Source organism: Lagopus muta, chromosome 16 (genome assembly GCF_023343835.1).
Source record: "Lagopus muta isolate bLagMut1 chromosome 16, bLagMut1 primary, whole genome shotgun sequence".
NCBI classification, from domain to species: Eukaryota; Metazoa; Chordata; class Aves; order Galliformes; family Phasianidae; genus Lagopus; species Lagopus muta.
This window is the reverse complement of record NC_064448.1, coordinates 6,844,062-6,863,517: the sequence shown is the minus strand read 5'-3', so window position 1 is coordinate 6,863,517 and position 19,456 is coordinate 6,844,062. Positions and strand designations below refer to the sequence as shown.

Sequence of the window (19,456 nt, the reverse complement as noted above, 5' to 3'; positions counted from 1 at the left end):
CCTTAAACTAAGTCATTTAACCTTCTGTGCTTCTATATTCAGAAAACAGAATTATACTGATCTTTCCCTACTTACTGCTTTCTTTTCCTGTGTTACCTATCCATGCGTTGAATGGAAATAGGATGCATGTACACAATATGTTCATGATATATATAATGGTTCAGGTGGAAAAAAAAAGAATTAATCATCCATCTCTGGAAGCATTCAAGGCCGAGTCGGGTAGGACTTTGAACAAGCTGATCCTAATGGGAGGTGTTCCTGCCCATGGTAGGTGGTGTGGGTCTAGGTGTTTTTTCAGGTCCCTTCCAACTCAAATCCCTTTATGACTGTTACACATTCAGTAGTGTCAATACTAAATTTACTATTTCCACATTTTCTATCAAAATAGGTTATAATTCTGAGATATCATATTCATAATAAGCATAGAAACTAATATTGCACTTTCATAATGATGTGGGAAGTTACTTGATCACCAAGACTAAATGCAAATATAGAGCAGATCTGGTCGAAGTATCACTATCTCTGCAGGATGAGTTGGACTTGCTTTGACATGGCTGTTGTAGATAGATGTTTCCAACGTCATGTGAACTTGTGCTCTTTGATTCTTGGATGTTAATAAAAGATCCATGCAATACTATGCATGCTTCACTGCTAACCAGTCATAACAAATATCCAACTGGTCAGTTGTTCTTTGAATGACTGTGTCTGCTGCCTTTAACATGTATTTATGTATTTAACATGTTATTTAACATGGATTTAGTTAGATACAGAATTTTAATGAAAAAATAGAAATATGATTCAATTAAGGAAGGGAAAATACAAAATGGGAATCTCTGAAACCATACTTAATAAACCTGTGAGAAAGAGCCACATCTTAGCCTGAAAACATGCAAAACATCATATTTTATTTTCTTCTCCTTCAGTACTTGCTGCTTTCTCAGCCAAGGGAAGCACACGTAATGCTGTTGTGTGGCAGTTAATTCACCAGGTTGTTTTTTTCACAACTATTAACATAAGTGGTGTACTTACAGTTGCATTACACTTTCAGTTTGTGTTTCCAGTGGGGAACTCCAAGTCATCTTCTAGCAACTAACTTGAGACTTTGTGCCAGACGGTAGGGAAGAAGAAAGGTGCTTTGTTTGAAAAATTAAACCTAAGTTTCTCATTTAACAACTAAATAACAGCATGGAAGTACAGAGTAAAAGAGTGCAATATACTGAAAAGTATACAAGTAAGCAGTTCATTGAGTCAGATGCAAATGTTTACAATAAACATTTTTAACTTTAAATTATTCATTTCTTACTTTACTACAGATGTATGCTTTTGGGGATAGTCTGCTGAGCTAAATCATTTCAAACTTGATTACAAAGAGAGTAACTGAATATTTCTTACTGAATGTATGTGTGGTGCTATTGGTATGATTATAGGTATGGCATGACTAGAATTTAAGTTACTACTCCTCCCAAGACTTACATCCTCCACTTATTTCCCATTATATTCAAGCCATCTGTTTTTTTCATGTTCAGAATGTAAAATATTAGCTGAAAGCATAAATGGAACTGCACGAATATATGAAAAGCAGCCACCTAACATTATTTTAAGAATTCTGTAGCATTTATTAAACTCTCTGTTGAATCTCTTCATTATGCTGATGGCATAATTTAAAGTGACAGAAATGAGGGAACGTGACCTTAAGTGTCATGACATGAGTTGTCACAAAAAAGGAAATTTGAGCTTAATTCAGCCAAATGGCTTAATAGGAAATTGTGGTACATAAATTGAGATTTACCTTTTGCTGCACTTTTTCTTCTGAATGAGACAAATTGAATGAACTAGAAGAGGGAGCTGTTGTTCTAATTTTGATCTTCATATGACATAATTGCATGTTAGTACCAGTTTTCAGGAAGAAATGTTCACAGTATGACTGCTTGCAAAAGAAGAGAGCTAGATCCAATGATCATCAAGGTGTTGTCCAGAAAAATATCCACTGGTTCTAAATAAAGCAGCAGCTACATTTTTGTAATTCATCTCACTAGATGCAAACCAGCAATCAACTGAAACAAAAAAGTAGGAACGGAGTGCGTCTTCTCTGCTTCAAAAGATAGTATGTTATCATCATAAAAACTCGTTTTCAAAATGAAAATACACTTGTTCAAATTTAAAATGTTGTTAATTTTTTTGTTCAGTTTACTACAGTTTGGACTGCATTTATATGTGTTTCAGGAAGCATGGCATGTTATCAACTGACAATCATGACATCCTTTTCTGTTATTGTGTTAATGAACATTGGCTAAGAAGTGTGTAATCTGTGTCAAAGTCTAGACTAGTTGAATGTGAGCGTTTTAGGTTATCTTCTAGATGTAAAAAGCAGTGCAAACATACTCTGCGTTGAAATAAAACACTACATCACGGCGAGTCAGTCGTTTTTCTTCAAGAATTTGAATTTTCCATGTTATTGAGTCTTTTGGAGTTGGCCATCTGCCAAAGCTTTTAGGAATTCTTTGATCAGCAGACTTTTTCTCCTAGTCTAGAAGGCCATTTTTTATTAGTAAGTTTTTCAGTATATAAGTTGAATGAGAATCAGATGTTCTACTATACCAGGAAGGTCACTAATGGTGTGGTATCTGTGGGTTCACTACATATGCTGTGGGCAGCATGGCCACACGCTTATTATTCAGCTGGTAGTTAAAGAAAGGGAATTCATTAATGAGCTTTTTCTTCCCACAGTCTGTGGTATACAAATCTAGCAAATACAGCAGATATGTGCCAATTTATGAAAGCGGTAGTCATTCTAGTGCATTTACTGGCAAAAAAAAAAAAATTAAAAAAATATATATATATACACACACACACACATGAGAAGCATCCTTTATCTTAACTGACATAAGCTGAAGTTTAAATTGACATGGAACTTAATTTATAAAATAAATATACCTATTTTACCATACACTCTTCCCTCAAGGATTGTAACGTGGAATACAAAAGAGGATTCTAAGTAGAACTGTTTATTAATTACTAGTTTTCTTATGGAAAAATCCTTTAAGAATAAAATATAAAATGGTTCTATGGAGATGCAGGTACTGAAAGAAACTGCAGGTAAAATTTTAAAAATTTCCAGAAAGAAAATACTCATTAAAAATAAAATATCATGTATGAAGAAAACTAATTGATAAGAGAAAACATCCTATATAATAATTCTTGCTTTGCAGGTTATTAACAGCACCTTTTTTCAATAGATAAAATATTGAGTAATAAACTGAAATAGGAAAATTGCTACTACTTTCATTTAAAGAAGTGTAAAATGAAGAAAAAAAAACAAGAGGCAAAGAGAAGCCTTTGTAAATGACCATGTAAAGCTTCTGGATCACAGTCAAAGAGCCTGAACTCAGTTTGAAAGTGTTTTTGCTGCAAGTTAGTGTGACTTCTTCCATGACTACCATAGTTTCAAAAGGCACTGTTGACTGAAAATAAGAAGACCTGGAATAGCTGGTGTACAGTGTCAGTTCTGTACTGACTTCAAAGAAGCTTTGGTGATGAGGCAATTTTGTACATTTGGAACTTGGTTCACAGCAGGGTTTCTCCTAGAAGGTGTCCTTTCCTCTTGCTTCGAGGTTACCAAGTCTGCTCCTGATGGACTTCTAAATAATACACCTTTCTGTAGTTACCTGTAACAGTTTTGTGTAAGACGTACTATGAAGACAAAATAAGATAAGACAGTAGATTAAAAAGTTCTTGGTCCCCTTCACTGAAAAGTAAATTTTTCTGTTCTTGATTCTGTCACTTAATATTATATTATATATTATAGTAGGATATTATAGTAGAAATCATGCAAGTAATGTTCTGTAAGAGACTTTTTCTGTGCACATCTGATTTTTCTGCTTTAAAAGTAAGGACACTACAAGAAGAATTTGCAAGAACATTCAAACAAATTTGAATCTATTTCTTTAACTGGGAAGATGACCCTTTTCAGTAGCGTGTGTGATACTTACTGATATATTATGGAACCAGGATCAAATCTTAAAAAAAAAAAAAAAAAAAAGGAAAAGAATACATGGTTTATTTCAAAATCATATTACTTGCCATAGAAAATCACTTACTGCACAGTGTGACCACTCTTGCTACAGTCCCAGGATTAATTCATGCATCAATATTTTATTCCTCAGCCCCTTATTTCAGAATGATCCATCATTTTCTTAAGCAAGCTATTGCTTTTAAAGGATTTTACTGTTGAATGTTGTTGAATGTTTTTTTTTGTTTGTTTGTTTTTTGTTTTTTGTTCTTCTAATTATTCTAGCACACTGGTGAGAAAAGTAAATTGCCATTGTAAACACTGGCTAGTTTGTATGGTATTTGACTACGGCTGGATGTTCAAATTTCTATATCATTTCTTTAAGAGCAGTGCCAAGAGCTAATGACTGTGATTTGATCACACATTAGTAGGGCTCTTGTTATTGAAAGGATTCATCATGCATAGAAATTATTTGTGCTTTAGCTAGAGGCCATATTCTATGCTCTCAATATTCAGCGTGAAACATGCTGTCTTCATTTCTACTCACTTACCCGTGAAACAAATGACAGAAGGATGGGACAAATGCAGCCTATTTGTCATTTTCCCCCTGTGCCTTCCCTCCCCACAGATCAATAGAAGAATGAAGATAATGAAGAACACTCTTATCAACTAAAAAACAAAAGAAAAAGAGGAGAGTGATGCTTTTGGTTGACATTATTTTTCAGAAAATCTGGCAACAACAAACTCCACAAAGTTTACCAACACACTCTTTTAGAAGACTGTTATGTACTGGTTAGCACTTATTATTAACAGGGAACAGCTACACTGCTTTCCAAGAGCTGAGAAATCCTACAATAACGTCGTACTTTTTGAGGAGGAAAGCTTCTTATGAGAAACCAGCATACATTGGCAGGTCCCTCACCATTCCCACTGCTGTTAGCAGATACAAAGAGCGAGTAGGAGCATTTCTTGCTCTTCACAAAAGTACGATGCATAGATCATGAATGAAGTGGCAGTTAGAGAAAATAAATTCATTAAATACTTCACAACTTTTGTGTGTAGGTGCAAGGTCCCACTACCTTATGTCATGATGATACCACAATCATCACTTGATATATATACATAGATTTTGTGCTGTTGTAAATGTTGCTGCTGAAAGCAAAACAAAATCCTTAGACCTTTGAAAGGCCGATCGTTTTTTTTTACTTTAAATTAAACCCCAGCAGAATAATAGATATTGCACATATTTACTTTAATCCCAGTAGCAGAATATATTCTGTTCGTGTGTATGAATAGTTTTCCACATAAGAGTCTCTAGTAGTCATTGATCACTTTCTGTGTTTGATTTTGAATGTCAAGAGTTTCTATTTGAGTTTTATTGATAGGTGAGCATCTATTTTAGTTGAATCCAGTCAGTTATGACTAGGAAATAAGTGTCTTTGTGATCAAGAAAGAATGATCAGAAGATAGGAGGCTTAGTTAAGTATGTATGTTATGGGTGAAGTAGAATCTGTATTTTTATACTGTGATTTGAAGTGACTTGGTGTCATTTTCCCATTCTAATTTCATCTGAAGTAAAATTATTTCCCTATGTTGAATTTTGAAAATATTCCCTCTAAGCAAGCATGTTTGGGTTTATTACTCTTTTTTTGACTTCAGTAAGTGTATTCTCTGCCAAAGCAAGCCCTTGCTTATATCTTCTAACATAAGTAATTACTTACTATCCAAATTAATCTTGTTACCACTTTATCACCTTTATTTTTTTCCCTTAGAAATGTTTAGGTTAATGTTTTCTTCTTGGTCCTGAATTCATACTTCTCTGGAGAGCTCTCTTGTATGTTACTCCACATCACGTATTCTCTGGACTCTGCAACTTCTGGTATGAGCTTCGGAATAACAACACAAATTATGCAGAAAGGAAATCTTTTCCAGCACTGCCATTTGGCACCCACTGTAGAACATGTGCGTGTGTGTGCGTGTGCTCTTAGGTTTTCCAGCCACATGGAGGAGAGAAACTAACTGTAACTTCTCAAATAGTAAGAGATGAGAATCTCATGGTGTTGCTGCTGTTTTGTACTTTCATCATCTTACCTAAGCGCTGTAGTCAAATATTCTCGTTTCTTTTCCCACAAGCCTTCATTCTCAGGAGAAGGAAAAGACCCCAGATGCTTATGAATGAGATGGAATAAACCAAGAGACAATATTTCTTAAGATGCAATACAGCACTGTCAATGTTCAGCTGTCCAATTCAAGCTGTCATTGTTTTTGTGTGTTCATTACAGCGCTGGAGATCTTAAAGATGGCTGTAAAGGAAAAACAACAAGTGTGTTTGCAGATGTTACTAATCCTTTTGTTTAGGTGAATGGCACAGAAGGAAAAAAAGATCTGTGAAAATTTGGCATTTGAGTCATGAAGGCTTTGCTGCAGATTATATAGGTCTGGCAAAGCCTGCAAGATGTATTTTAGTAGTTGGCTCAGTAAAGTCTTTTCACTCCTATGTACTTCCTGGAATTAAAAATAAAATTATATTTATATATTTATATATATATATATATAGTTCATCTTTGGTGAAAAATAAATTGTGTACCAAATTATTTTTAGCTTATTTAGTTACTAAGACCTTTAATTAGAAGTTACTTACGCTGTGTATTTTATTCACCCTTTGGTCTTTAGATGCAGGGATTTCTTTCCTGGTTCTTTCTTCCTTCCAGATTCCATATTTTGTTTTTCCATCATTCGTTCTATGCCTTTGCAAGAATATATGAATGACCAAAAATTCCAGCATCAAATAAAGTAGAGAAAAAAAAAGCAAATAGAAAATAAATCTGGATACTGATTGCTCTAGTGTATACATGCAATATTTTTAAAAGATACTTTTATAAGAACATGGGAGAGAAAACTATCTGAAACTTGGAGATATTTTTTCCTGTGTAACTGTATTTTTTCCAGCTGAATTGATTGCTTTGAATACTTAAAGGGCTGTTCTTCAGGAAAAAGGAATATTCCTAAGTTAACATTTGTGGTTTCTTCAGCTTTGGTAGAACAAAAGTATGTACTTGCTTGGCCCATTAAGCAAAGCCCCATGGAGTTTGCGCTTATTCAGTTGCTTGTTAAGCAGGGACATGTTTTGCTGGAGGGACTTAAGATCTTCCTTTTCTGGAGGAGCAAAAGGCCATTATCATCAGTAGGTTCTGTTTTCACCTTGTGAAAAATGAAACATGCAACACAGCAGGGAGGGAGAGAGACTGATGTTTAAAGGATAAATTCTGTTTATGGAGCCATTTTCACAAGCCAAATCTGCAAGCATTAGCACACAAACTCATCCTGGGCATTGCCTTGAAATGTTATCAGGGATGCAAAAGAACAGTGCTCGAAAGAGTACCAAATATTTGTTGAAATGAATCTATCTACTACAGCTTCCTGTCTTTCCTTAAAAATTGTGATGGGAAATTAAAAGGTAAGTGAAATGCTGTTGTATTAAATATAGCAAATTATATATTACAAAACAAATATTGTGCTAAAATAAAATTAAAACATAAAAAAATAAATATTGTATTAAAACACTAAATAATTAAAATACTGCATTAAAATATTACAGAAACATTGTATTAAATATAGCAGATCTCTATGTTGCAAATACTGCTCCATTGTATCATAACTAATTTGAGATTATGCTTGTACTTCAGTGAGAAGTGTGATTACACCTTGAGTAGGGATACCTTGGCTAGCTTTTCTCTCTCAACTCTGGAGTTGCTGTGACAGCATGGATTTCAGAATGGACTGCCCAAGGATTTTGGGGAGACATCCTGATTATGAATTTAGAGAACAAGTTGCCAGTTAGGACTGTGCTATTGCAGTTTCATGATTTCTGGTATTGTAAGTATGTTAGAGATAATTCAGATGTGTTTATCTGTATGGCACTGTGCCCCTATAGCAGCACACTGTATCCTAAATTGAATGGTAGCTGGGGGTATGGAGATGATGGTTATCATTCAGCGTATCTCCTCTATAAAGATATTCAGGCGGTGTCTCTCCCCTTATGAGCTATTCATCTAATTCTTTCCTGAGGCTGTGAGTCATAGCACATCAGATTTGGGTTTAAAATTCAGAACCAACTGTGCTAATATCATATAGTGTCTTTCTGGCAAACACTGCAAATTCTCAGAACACACATCTGCAATACTAAAGATGCCATAGACTTAGTTTACAAAGTTGAGTTTACAAGCAAGCTCCCACTACATACAAAAAGTGCCTCCCAGAAACCACAAGCCAGTTACTGAGATAGTAGCCTGTTCTGTCGGAACGTGGACTAAAAGCCTTGATGCTCAGCAGGTTCATCTGACTTTTCAGCAACTACATGATTCTCTTTAGGTTCCAAAACCACCCTCAGAATGACCCGCGTTGCGATTTCTCCAAGGCATCACAAAGTGCCTTTTACATTAAATACCTTACCATGTGTAATCCATATTATAATAAAAGAATTCTCATGAATTAGATAGCTATGTTCAGATACAGAGCTCCTCAGAGAAAAAATCTGGAAGGAGATGTTCAAAATTAACAATCTGCAGTCTTTATTGCTGGAGAATCCCTGCTTAAATTGCACGTAGTGAGCACAGAAGTCATGTTGAACAGAAGGGAGAAAATGCCCATATCCCACTGCTGGGTGGTGAAGATCACAGCAGTCATGTAGATAGGAAGAGCTGTAGTGGCATTTTGAACCTCTGCTCCTGATACACCTGTGGAGTATCCCAACTTCAGGCAACTGTTTCACCACTGCTCGAGCTATGAGATGTGAAATTAAGATCAATAATATTTGAGAGAAGATGGTAAAATTTGAGGCAATGCATTATCACCATGTTACTCACTGCAGTGGATAAACAAACAAACAAACAAACAAACAAAAAACAAAAACAACAAAAAACAGTTGAGAATGAGGCCACTAATTATCAGAAATTCACATAAATATCTTCTGTGTTCTGGAAGGCAGCATCTTACTGCACTGAATAGAAAGAGAAGGCCCTGACATGATGCTGGGAGCGTTTAGCAGGTTGGCTGCTGCAGTAACCCTGGGTTCCTGATGAACTATTTCCTCTTTAACTCTGAAACAGGTTAAAGTTTTGTCAGCTGTAAGATGAATCAGGCTTATGCGTATACACTCATAAATTCTATGTATGACTTGTTTAAATTAGTACTTTTTTTTTTCAAGTTCCGAATTAAATTACTGCTTTTTTAAGTTCTAATTTTATTGATGCTGAGAAAAGAAAGATACACATTCTATGTCATAACAACAGGATAACCATATGCCATTCAATCATTTGACTTACATTATGAAAACAACATCAGGGTTTTTTGAAAACTGTCATTTTGGGATGTCTAAGCTAACATTTAAGTCATTCTAGTCATATAATGAAATTCCTGAGCCTGGAGTATTTCATCAATGGCACTTCAAACTCAAGAATTTTAAAAATATGCAGATTTGTTTGAAGGAAAAAAAAAAAAAAAAAGACTGGAAAAGAAAGTTCTGAGGAGATTTTGAAATTTTATTTTGCCCTGTTTGCAGATTTGAACAGAAATACTCTGAGAATTTCTCTTTTATTATATATGTTGGGTGGGTGCATGTATTTAGGGACACGTACGTTTATGTAAGTACTTGGACAGGTGTCATACTGTAACACATGCCCAAAGTAGAAACAGTTTTTTTAGTTAAAATCCACTGATGCATCTCTTCCCTTTCACATATGAAACAGCATTATGAATGGAACGAATCCAATCACTGTATAGGTTCAGGCCAATAACTAATCCATTTTTATCCCTGTCCATGACTTTCAGATACAAACATCATCTGTTTAGCTGGTGAATTGAGCAGCTGCTTAACTGATGTCTTTAAATAACAGTGGTGAGTTATTTCCCGGATAGTTGATTCACTGCAAGACAAAGGAAATATCCCACTCTTACCTACAGAGCATACTGTTAAGTAGCAGACATTTCTCAATTTTTTGTACCAAACTCCCTTAGACCTTGTACATCACACATCCTGGTTTCCTTCCAAGATTTATCTCCCTCCTGTCTTCCTTAGCTTCCTTCGATCTGAACAGGACTGTGCCCCAGGCTCCAGTAGTAGTGTAGGCAGGGACTTCAATGTAGCACATGTGAGGCAGGTGGAATGCAATTCTGGTCTTTCCATAGAAGTTAAATACTGCAATTATTGTTTTTGCCACTTTATGGAAAGTTACGAGAAGACTTAAGGATATAATTAAGCTTTTTCCTAATGAAGATCTGTCAAAGTGGAATATTTTCCCTATTATCTTGTTTACAAAAGCTCAGTTCATTTAACCAGAGAAAAATCTTCTAGAATCAATGCTGTAGGTGATGTAGACATACATGTAAGCCTGTTAATATACAGTGACAAAGGAAAAGGCAGGTACAATAGTATCTTAGGAGAATTTAAATCCTGGCTCTGTCTTTCTACCTGTATGTAACATTACCATAGTTGCTTATTTTTTTGTCTCTCTCAATTCCACGCCAGAAAAATAGAGGTAATACACAATTTACAGGCAGGTTTAGAATAGATAGACTGCAGGATTGAGACAACAGGAGAAGGGACCCACGCAAATAGCACAGACAGATATATACATCATCATTATGGATTTTTCCTTCATGCCCAAGCAAGGTGGCTCTTTACATGTATAATCCCCATGGTAAAAATCATCCTAGTGAATTAGACACTTATGTGCTGTGTGGAGAAATGCTTCTTATGTGAGAAATCTCCACCTAAGTAAGAATGCTCTGGAGACTCTTAAGGTACAAATAAAAAATGTTTATGTCAACTGCTGTGAATCTTTTAAGCAAGAGAAATGTTACTTTTTTCACATTGCCTCAGACTTTTTCCTCATTTAACTGCCAAAAAATTCTCTGATCACAACAGTACTGTTGTCTAGCTTGACCTGCTGTGCTGATTGTAAGTGCTGAAATATGTCTTAAGGTGGAATGAGCTTTTTAAAGTCAGGTTATGGGCCTTAAGATGGCAGTTGCTGCTCCCTGGCACAATTAGAGTAATGAAATGAAAGCCAATTTAATGGTTACAATAAAAGAAATAAAATAGCGAGGTCTGGCCAGAATCATTTTTATTCAAGCTTTTATTAAGAAAAATGGAACAGAATCATAAAAGTGGTACCAGGCTGGAGATCATAGTGTGTTTTTTTTATCGTGATAAAGATTGGGTATGTTTTTGAAAAGAAAGTTTTATATAAATCTTTTTGCAATTTATAATAAACACCAGAAATGTATTTCAGAGCGCTGCCATGAGTAGGCTCACATTTATCTGAGCTGTATTTTGGCAATAAAGCAGTAATACATAGAGATACGCTCTTGAAAATACCTTAACGGACTGTTGTCTCTCCTATTACCTTTGATCTGTAGAAGGAGGTATTTAAGGATGATGGCCTGGGAAACAAACAATCACAGAAGTACTCTTTGTGTTTTTTCTCCTGTAGGAGAGGCTGTGGGATTATCTGTGTGTGCTAAACCTTGGAGAGCAGAGCTGCATCCCCATTTCCAGCCTCTGTGATCCATACTGCCAAGTGTCAAAGCTGGTGAAGTTTTGCCATGTTGCCTTGTCCACCTGGTGATGTACTTTGTAGGAATCCTGTGCAGGATGTGCTGGATATGCAGGATGTGCATGATATGCAGGAATACCCTTGAAAATGGCTGATCAGGTGTGGAATTATCATGTGAGTGAAAAATGCGTCTCATTCCCATTACTGTCAAACACGTGCTATTAGGAGCTTTCAGTTCGTTGTTATTCTGGGGCTGAGGCTAGAGTAAGCAGGTGCAGAAAAACTCTGGATTCTTTATTTGTATTTTAAAGTCTTTCCCTTCTTAACATCAAATGACTATAGTTAAAGGAAATACAGAAGGGTGTTTTCTTTTGTTTTGTTTTTGTTTTATTCATAGTCTGCAGCATAGTCAGTATCTTAACAAAATCAATAGCCCTTGAGTTACAATATTGTCTTGGAAAACAAACAGATAAATAATACCTGATAAGCTTGGGCTCTAATATGAAAATGAACCACACACTTTTTGTAGAAAACTGCTTTCCAATCTGAATTGTCTTAATAATCAAGACTGTCACATTTTTTTACACAGATAAAGTGAGTAGCCATCCTTGGGAATTAAAGATATGCCCATATCCATTACCAGTTTTGCTAGATAATAAAAAGCATTTGAGACAGGATGTGAGTTTCCACAAGGCCCTCTCCCAAATACATTTTGCTGTCTTCCAGATATTCGTAAAAAAAGTTGGAAATAAATAAAAGCTGTGAGGTGAATTATTCCAAGACAAAATGTAATTTAGATGTGACTCTATTGCAGATTTTTATTGAGAGTGGCTCTCATAAATGAGAAAAAAATGAATCTACTGTAAAATATATTAATGTTTAAACTTCTTTCTGAAGTCAGTGGAAAAAATACCCTATTGCCTTCCAAAATAGTGAGTCAGTTTTTCTTCTTTTATACATTTGTCTTCTTTGATAACATCCTCTTACAAATTGTTTATTTTGGCCTAGATATTGTGCTAATAGCATACAGTCTACTAAATTGATTAATTTTGACAGAAGACAGATAACTAACAGAATATTACATTAATACTCTGTAATTTCTGATTTATTTCACATTTTGGACTAGAATCCTAACTAGCCATGAACAAACCTTAGTTCTAAAGGTAATGAATAAAAAAGCTACAAGAGCAGAGGTGACTCAAGGAGGCAGCTGTCTCCTGTGATGGAAACATCTTTTAATATAGCAACTCTGTCCTAGAAACGGGTGACTGTAGAAAAAATGACAATGTCCCCGTGAGAGTTGTTAACGGAGGCTTCTTTTAAGTGTACAAGGAAATCCAGCCACACTGCTTAGCACAGCAGTCTAAAGTTCATGCAGATGAGGAGACCTTTCCTAGTGTGTCATGTACAAAACAATGTCTTTTAAAATAAAGTGTTAATTAAAATTGACATTTCTTGCAGTGTCAGTGCTAGAAAGTGCTATCATTCATAATGCAAATTCATTATGGACCAGATTTATCTGCTGAATTCTTATTTTATATTCATCAAAATGACAATTAAGAATTTTAAGCAGCTCAAAGCACTTCAGACATCTCAATATGATTTCCTGTACAGAACACCTAAAACTTAAAATGATTAATGTAGTCTAAGCTGCAAGTTAAAACAGTTGAGTAAATCGATTCCACTCACAGAAAAGCCATATCCCACTTCTCCTATCATCTTCTAGGGAGCAGTGGTATTCTGACTGGTCCTTCCATCCTCACAATCATCCCCTTCAGCTATTTGTAGTATTTTGGTGCCTTTTCCGTGCTGCCTTCATGGTCTCTATAACCATCTCCAAATTGTTTACTTCTCTGAAGCTCTCCTGGCAGGAATTAGGCTATCGATGTGCTGAGACCATGGACTAAATTGCTGAGCAAAGCTGTGCCGCAGTTCCTTGAACTGTCCCTGTTTTCTTTCTGTTGTTTGACATCTTCAGTTGTAAACCTTTCTGGTCAAGGACTGTTATTTATTTTCTTTGCACGGTGTGTTAGGGCCATAGACCATAAGCGAGGCAATTCTTTTTTCACAGTAATGCAAGTAATAAATGTCTGAGGCTGGACTAAGCCATGCAGATCAAAACCTTTTGAATCAGTGTTCCACATGGCCATAAGCAAATCTCCATAAATAAATAAACAAGTTTTAACTTGTGAAATGTATTCTAGTATATACAGAAACATATAGTCTTGCAACCTGCCTGCTTACAGAAAAATGTAACTGTTTCACATCATGCCCAGACATCTCTTACTGAAATGTGTAGTCTGAAATCCAGCTGGGCACTTGAACTTTGACTTGAACAAAGTCAGAGCTAAACAGCCTAATTTCAAACAGTCATCTAGTTCTTGTTTTTTAACATGCGGGTTTTGCATCCTTCAAAGGATGGATTTTGCCAGCACTCCACTGGGACAATCATTAAAAATAAACTGAATTAATTTGCAATTATTTTATTCCTGTATAAGACACTTTATCTGGTCCTCGTAGTTATATAAATTGCAGTAACTGTGATCTCAGTTCTAGTTAATGAAATGAGAGTTCTTTCCACTCTTTCAGTTGAGTTTTGGACTGGATCCTCAGCAGATGACATGCTGGTTTTGTCCAGTTTTGTCAATTAAGTAGTTACCTGATTTAAGTTGTATCATCACGAGGTGAGGTTTTGCAACTCATCATCATCTGGCTGCTTTCAAACCTCTTCCTGAACTTTGAACAACCGTTATTGAAAATGTGAGTCATGATAGCATATTAAATATTAAAACCAGTTTAAGATTTAATCCCAATTTATAGTGCAGCTTTGTCTAATTTACTGCATATTACACAATTTCCTTTACAGATAACTTTTAGCATGCTATATAAATAATAAATCAGGCTCTCATGATTCTCAATTGTTCTAATATGGTTTTATATTAAACTTACATTTGCCGTCATTTAAATATTGCTAGAGCAATTTATTTTATTTTTTTTTCTATTTTACTTATTCAGCCTGCACATTTAATTCTTTCATAATGCTATAGGTTCTATCCAAAAAAATATGGGTGTTCAAGCATTTTAAGTTCTTTGTTAACATTTCTTTTTAAGCAGAATAGAAATAACCTTAGCATGACTAAATGACAAACCAAAACCATAGGTTCAGTAGTTCATAAATTTTATCCCTAATCAGTGACTGTAATCCTGGTGACACTGAGTTCTTTATTCTGCTTATGCGATCAACTGAGAATATTAAGTCCTCATCTTCTCAATACTTATCCGGGTCTTTTATGTTTAGCATTAAGCATTTGCACCTAGGGAGGTTACTCTGCCTCAGTTTAAAAGTTAAATACGCTAATCTAATTTAAAAATTGGAAATGGTAGCTATGACCAGCAAAATATGATCAGCAATGGCTCTTTTCTCTGGAAGGTGCTCTCCATGATGTGCATATGACATGATTTTTCTGTAAATGTGCTTTTGTCTCACAACTGAAAGAAGGTTTTGCTATAGAAAGTGTGAGTGGAAAAGAGAAGAGGAAGGAAATAGAGGAAGCCAAAGGAAAAAATATTGAGGAAACAGAAATATTTGAAGCAGTATTTTCTCATCTGATACAATTCTTAGCAGTGTACTCAAATGAGGATGGGATGGTTTTATATCCCGGGCTGTCTTGTTCTTTCTGTTATCTCCCCCTTTCCCCCCTGCTCCCCTTCCCTAAAAAGAAATAGGTCTAATGTGAATTATGTCTGGTAGGTTAAATTGCTGCCTCAAGCTGACTTTGTCATAGAACGGCTTGACCTGGAGGGGACCTTAAAGATCACAGAATGCCTGGGGTTGGAAGGGACCTCAAGGATCATGAATCTCCAACCCCCTGCCACATGCAGGACCACTAACCTCCCCATTTAATACTAGACCAGGCTGCCCAGGGCCCCATCCAACCTGGCCTTGAACACCTCCAGGGAAGGGGCATCCACATCCTCTGTGGGCAGCCTGTTCCAGAACCTCAGCACTCTCATAGTAAAGAACTTCCCCCTGACATCCAACCTAAATCTTCCCTTCCTCAACTTAAAACCATTTCCCCTTGTCCTGTTTTTTGTATTATTTCAGCATACATGCAGAACATTGATATTTATTTCATATTGTGTGTGTTAAGTGAGGGTTGTTTTTTTTTTAATGTTTAGACTGCATGATTTCATTGGTTATTACTCCCAAGCACTTTTTTCCAAAACTATGAAGGAATGTGTTTCCAAAGCCTGTGCTACAGAGAGAAAATTCTATATTCTGTATTAAAATTCTATATTCTTTTTCTTTTTCTTTTTCTTTTTTTTTTAAGTTTGGTTCCTTTGTGTTGATGAATGACAAAGAAATTAGAAATTATTTAAATAACTTTAATTCTTGTATGATATGAGCAGGGACACAAATATAAGGAAGAAAAGCCCACTAAAGAGAGAGTTTTGATTTTGAGAATGTCTTACGGAAGACAGAAAGAAATGGCTGTTTTTAGGGCAAGAGAAGTCATTAAAACTTGCTTTTCTTCAAAATCAATTGAAACAAATTCTGAAAGCAAAAGAAAGAAGTGGTACATTATACAGAGAGGGTAGAGCCTCTGGGTATCCTGGAGAACAAAACTTGAGACATGAAAGAAGCCAACAAGAAATAATGATGTGTTTAAGGATCAACATCTCAGTATTTTTTATTCCTTTGCACTGAGCAGGTGGTTTTGACATTACATACATAAATATTTTATTTAAAGAACTCCTTCAACCTAAGTGTAAATTTGGAGAGAGTGGGGAAGATGTTAAATATTGAATACTGTCTATTCTAAACTTTCTTATAAGCAAATGAGTATCTATAAACCTGTTCTCTATACTTCAGGCATTTATGTATAGAGCTTATGTTTGGGATGCAGCATACTTATAGTATCAAGGCCTTGTGCCTTGCCTCTGCAATAGATTTGCTTGATGTTGATTTGGAATCACGAAGTTTAACAATCTCCTTTACTGAACAAAAGTGATACAGTCACTGTGAGCAGCAGCTTCTCACCTTAAAGGACAGCATATAATTCACAGAAAACTCTGCAATGGCTGGAAAGGGTTAAAGACTTCTGAAAATCCAAACTAAATCACAACTGGCTTTTGTTGTTTGTTTTTAGTTCTTAATTTGATCTTTCTAGTCAGTACCTGCAAAAATGATAAGCTTATTTTCTGCAAACTAAGACTTACTGGATACATTAGACTCATGGGCTGGTCCACGGGAGGTTCCTTCTCTTATCTGTTTTATAGTACAAGGCAGCAGAAATGCTGAGTCACAGCCTGCAGCAGGGATGGAGCACCTGGTGGGAAGGCAGGGCCAACCTAGGGGAGCTCAGCTGTGTGTAACGGACCTGAGTGACCAGAAGGGCTGGAGCCAGGACTCACCCCTTCCCACACCTCATTTAAGGGTTGGCAGTGGGGGCAAAGGCATTTTGCTGGAGCTCTCTGTGTACCTGAGGCGTTCTGAAGGTGAGCAGTTTTTTTTTCCTATGTTTTTCTGTTTGTGGTTGCTGCATTTGAGCAAGTCTTTGGTTGCTGAGGCCTGGGATCTTGTTCCTATGCTGTTGTTGCTGCGCTTTCTATCTTGTTACACTTGCCTACTCATTACTGTGTTGATACGATACCTGGCTTGTGTACTGAAATATATCTCCAGGTTGAAAGGACCTTCTAGTGAGTAAAAACAGAAGCAGTTAACACTGTTGCACTTGAGCAAGATCTCACTTGTGGTTTAGGTCCTTGCTGCTTTGCAGTCATTGCTGCACTTTCCATGCATTACATAGAATTAGTTATCACTTGAGATGACCTGTGTGAAGTAGAGAAATAATCTTATTCCAAAAATGACATGCAGTAGTTGGCAAGAGAAAGGAAACAGGCAGCATTTCTTCAGTGTGGTGCTTGGGGGTGCTGCTGTAGCCAGCTCCTGGGAGAGGCTTTGGGCTGTTTGATATAGAAGGCAGAGAGAGCATCCTGGGCACACAGAGAGCAGCCATGTGACAATGATGCATGAGCCATGGTTTCTTTTGTAAACCTTCACTTTGAGCTGTTATTATACTTGCTCATTTTAAATTCTATTAAAATGGGAAAAGAATTGTTCTTTACTCTTGTCCATTTCTCTTAGCATGGGGGAGAATTAAGTACTTATGCCTAATTTGACACCATGCTCCTTCACTGTGTGTTCCCTATTGACACTGCCAGAAAGAAGTGGGGAATGGAGGTGTTGTACCATAACTGATGCCTCAGGGTACAAGGAAGGGGGGAGGAAGAAATAAGCAAGAGACAAAGAGCCTGAGCTTTTTGAGGGTCTCAAGACTGATAGGCAAATCCAAAGGCCATTCTGTAGGTTGGGAGCAGGTGTAGGAGACTGTTGACTGTACAACAAAGGAGTCTGTTGTCTCTGATATATTTATTCATCTTCTAAATATATATATGAAATTTATAAGTAAATGACAAGTGTATTTGAAACTTGGTTTGGAGTAATTGAAAGAACAGTAAGTCTGCACAACAGCTTGTGACAATTTAATTTTCTAGCCATGGGGAGATTACATCGTTAACATTTAAATCATAATGATATAAGTCTTTTCATGTCTGTATCTCATTCAGAAGAACTCAAGTACAAAAAGCAGTATAGATGTTACAGAAGTATGTCGAAGAAGAGATTATAGTTAAATATTGTATTAAGTGAAAACAAGAATTGCTAGTTTTAGTGCTGGGTAATTGATGATTTAACCAGTAAATATAACTGTGTGGAATTTAAGGACATTTTAGAATCTGTGTGATGAAATATCCAATGAGGTTTACTTTAGCAAGCAGTGAGTATTTTGCTGCTGTTGTTCTTACTACGGAATCTTCAGTGTAAGCAGGTTTTATGTTGTGAATTGCATCATAGCAAAGACATTACATGCATACAGTGGCAGATGGTTGAAGTATTCTATTATGAATTAGTCCAATAAGTACAGTCAGATTAGGAACAACAATTCACAGGCAGCAGCAGTTGCCTTTTCTTTGTATTGGGCAATGCAGCAGAGCAAAGGTTTTCTGTACTGATTGCAGTCTTGCCAAAGAAACATCTATTTTTTCTTTTTGTCTCTGTGATGTCTAATTACAATTCTGATTCTTTAAAAGGAAACGCACCCTTTGGAGGTATATCTAAAATGAATGCCAACATATGGCACTCAGGGCTGTAAGAATTCCCCAGGGAGCTACTGGTCCATGTTTTAACAAGATCTTGAGCTTCTGCAACTGTAACCTCCATTGTATGTCTGTGAATAGGTCACAGAGTTCAGCCTTCTCTCAGTGCTTCTGTGTGGCACTTCAGAAAGTGGCAGTGGCAGCAGTGCTAGCTTTAGGTTGCACAGCATCACAGCAAAGCCCTGGCCACCTCTGGTCATTACAATTCTTACTGAAACTTTTTTGTTGTTGTTACAGAAGCAGTGTGCTGGCAGATTTACAGATTGTGGGTCAATTATCTGTAGCAAAATTTTCCTTGGGTAGGATATTTACTAATTATTTTATAACGTGGAGACTTTGGTTTGCAGTGGAGGTGACTGCATGAATGCCTAAGATAAGTGATGACTGATAAAGTTAGAATGAATGGAATGTGCCACCTCCCTGTACACATCTTTGGATTTCAGACTCTGTAATTGTCCCAGTAGTATCTGTCTTTCATGAAAAAATATTGCAAGGCTACGCTAACATCTGGGGAGATGCAACTTTGCTATTTACAATCAAGGTTTTAGTTTTAACATTTATGAGAATCTTTTCTTTCTTTCTTTCTTTCTTTCTTTCTTTCTTTCTTTCTTTCTTTCTTTCTTTCTTTCTTTCTTTCTTTCTTTCTTTCTTTCTTTCTTTCTTTCTTTCTTTC

The 19,456-nt window shown here is 36.1% G+C and overlaps 1 long non-coding RNA gene across 1 annotated transcript in view; it reads left to right on the top strand.

The window, feature by feature from the left end:
• The first annotated feature begins 16,958 nt into the window (after window positions 1-16,958).
• Window positions 16,959-19,456, top strand: part of LOC125701226 (uncharacterized) — an 89,207-nt gene continuing 86,709 nt past the window's right edge. The window contains exon 1 of the long non-coding RNA XR_007380174.1: window positions 16,959-17,064. This is a non-coding gene — a long non-coding RNA (uncharacterized LOC125701226). The remainder of the gene's footprint in view (window positions 17,065-19,456) is intronic.